The sequence below is a fragment of the Macrobrachium nipponense genome, chromosome 8 (assembly GCF_015104395.2).
Source record: "Macrobrachium nipponense isolate FS-2020 chromosome 8, ASM1510439v2, whole genome shotgun sequence".
Taxonomy (NCBI): Eukaryota; Metazoa; Arthropoda; class Malacostraca; order Decapoda; family Palaemonidae; genus Macrobrachium; species Macrobrachium nipponense.
Genome location: NC_087203.1, coordinates 34,575,577 through 34,578,775, shown reverse-complemented (window position 1 = coordinate 34,578,775; position 3,199 = coordinate 34,575,577). Strand labels below are relative to the sequence as shown.

The following is a 3,199-nucleotide window of genomic DNA, read 5'->3' as shown; positions in this document are numbered from 1 at the left end:
TCTTTAAATGTCCCAATTCGGTCACCGCTGGAGAGTTCATGCTTTTTTAGCGTGGTCTTAAAAAAAACATTTCTTTTCCTTAACAGTTGCCATTTCAACAAGGAAATTGACCCCGGATGCGTAACAACATTCAAAATTCATCCGCATTGAGTACCCTGTGTCGTTTTGTTAGTTCGTCAACCGACTTTAATAAAAGCATCCTTAATCACTTAGATGAAAAGAAATAGAGAAAACAAAATGATAAAACGTTATTAATCTTTCAGTTGTCCTTCAGAACAAAGTAACATTTGCTTTGTACGGTGATAATGTTCTTATTTGCAACTTTTTTTAACGAGTACAACATGAACGAGTCTCAGTGAACTTTGTAATAGATGATATTTGATAAATAAAAGACAATATATAAACGATGATCAATGAATAATTAGCTTCAGACAAGGCCATATGTCAACATTACCTTGTTTTACAATTCTCGTACCTTTGCGACAGTTTTTCCTTGTATAATCAGTGTTTTTCCTTGCTATTAAATTTATCCCCCCCCCCCCGCCACCGCCCCCCCCCCCCCCCCACACCACCCCCCCAAAAATCTTTTGTTATTTATTTTCATGCATTGCTCTTCCTGCTTGATATCAACCCCACTGACCTATAAACTTATATATTCTAAAGATCAATACCAGTTACCGTTTTAAGTCTATCGAAAGACAACTAATGGATAAAAAATATGATGAAATATACACAAATAAACTTTCATTTACATATCCCACTGACTTCTTATATATATATATAAGTGTTGATATGTGTGACAGCGTGATGCATAAGTAAATTGAGACAAAATCCACCATGGAAAGTGATACAATATAGTATTGCTGCGGGGCCTTGCGACTTCTCGTCCTTTACTAAGCAGGCTGATATAAATATGAAAATAAGTTTAAATAAGTTTCGTATAAATGACAGACTGTGATTACAAAGGAAAACATGTACCTGGAATCCTTTAGAATCCTTATCTGTCATTTAAGTACTAGAAACTGACGAGAAAACTAAAACTTTTTATACAGAAAATGCAAAGCGAAGGTTGGTGAAAAATTCTATCTCAGAATGAAAGATGCAATGAAAAGATACTATCTTATAATGCAGTCCCGGTCAAATATATCACAAGGGTTGGTTAAGGTTGAAAATACTCGTGGGAATGTCCGTTGAGGACATAAGGAGGGTAAAGGGAAATTAAAATATGAAAAGACACCAGAAGTTAATGGGATTACAAGTGGGACAAAGTAGAACAGTTACGATAGTAAGAGAGTGGCTGACGGGGGTTTGGCGGGTATGTCTGGTTAAGGGAAAGGTTCCAAGGAATGGGTGAAATGAATAATTGTTTGTTATAAAGGCAAATGTGATGTAAGTGACTGCAAGTATTATACGCCATATGACTTACCCTGAGAGGGTTCAACACACAAACGAATAATTCATAGGGGAAGAACGAGTGCATATTATTTATAAGAGAAGATTGTAAGCAAAGGGAAAAGAGCTGTCAGTGGTGACTACAGATCTAAAATACGAGCATAATGGAATCGATATAGAGGCGGTCATCAATATGCAGAGTGAAATGTTGGAATATGTATTGTAGACGAGTCAGTTTGGGGTAAAAGCGGCTCTGAGACAAGAGTGAATCATTGTAGCTGTTCTATAACTTAGTGGATGTAGCAATGCAAGAAAGTCAGAAATAGGACAATTTAAATGCAAAAGTTGCCAGGGCAGAAATTCCTTAACGAGCCAAAAATTATCAGGTTGGTAGATTATAAAATATACATTGGAGACAGTGGAGAGAAACCGCCTTTAAACATGAAAGTTTAAAGGCGTTTTGCTGCCGATTGCATCTCTTTCATTCGAGCAAACTCGTCTTGGACTGTGACCAGTATTCGACGACGCTATTACATCCACAGTGTCTAGACCTTGCACAGTGTAATGACCCCGAATTTGTTGCTGACAGTACCTTAATACATATCGCTCTTTCTAACTAAATCTTATCTCTATCTTAAAACATGGTCTTCTGCCGTGACCAGGATTCGAAGCTGGGTTATTGCGGCCACAACGCAATGTACTAACCACTATACGATCACGGCCGTGACCACGGTTGCAGTTAAAAAACAGCGCCAGAATAGAATCAATGGCGCTCGCCACAACCACCTGCGGCCATCCAAGCAATGCAACCCGACTCTTAGTGCAGGTGTACCAAAAGGCCTCCGTTTTCTGTGAATAAGTGTTTTTGTTGACAACGCGAGGTGGACCTCTACAAGAATGTGGCTACTCAATCAGATGATTTGCCATATTTAACACGAGACTTTTGTTATACCGTTAATATTTACGTTAAGGAGCAGGCTTCAAGTATGATAAATAATGCAAAGTATATCAAAATATTTATCAATGTAATTTACTGGGTTTTTTAAATGCTGTATTATTTTTCAGTCTTTGCTACTTTTTGTCTTGTCAGAATTTTCCACCACCAAGGTTAGAGAGAGAGAGAGAGAGAGAGAGAGAGAGAGAGAGAGAGAGAGAGAGAGAGAGTCCAACTTAACCTTATCTTAATAGCAGCATATCAAACCTCTTATCATTCATCTCTTGGAAAAGAGGTTAAATGCTAAAGTTACGACTTTCTCATCATTTCTTATGATATATGTACATGAATACCTGCATACATGTGATGTCGGGGCACCTATAATGCCGAAGGTTTGCAGGAATAAAACAGCAAACAGCTTTTATGTTCCTGTTATTATATATATAATTATATATATATATATATATTATTTAGTATAGTATATATGTATGTATATATCAAGCAATAATCAACATATCGTCACCTCAAGAATACTAACAAAGGGACCTCTCTCCTGTGAACGTTACACATAAACACTTTTGTTGCACTTTGCAGATTTCACTTCTTTGCAGCCGTGATCGTATAGTGGTTAGTACATTGCGTTGTGGCCGCAATAACCCAGGTTCGAATCCTGGTCACGGCAAGAGGAATTCCGTAGTTTTAGTTTTAAACATGGTTAGCAGAGGAAAGCAGCGATGACCTATAAATTAAATAGTACAGTCAGCAGCAAAAATCAGTTCATTAAACTGTGGCTGCAGCAGTAGCCTTGGTTCAAAACCTGGTCATGACAAATTGGTGCAATGAGTCTAACCAGTTTTCTTGGCACGAATCAGT

General features: G+C 37.6%; 1 protein-coding gene and 1 non-coding gene across 8 annotated transcripts in view; both read left to right on the top strand.

Annotated features, from left to right (window-relative positions):
* The window catches only part of LOC135222669 (galanin receptor 2a-like), a 711,404-nt gene that overhangs the window by 427,376 nt on the left and 280,829 nt on the right, over nt 1–3,199 (top strand). The window lies entirely within an intron of this gene.
* Trnah-gug (transfer RNA histidin (anticodon GUG)) lies at nt 2,937–3,008 on the top strand. The gene has a single exon. It is a non-coding gene; the product is annotated as a tRNA-His (tRNA).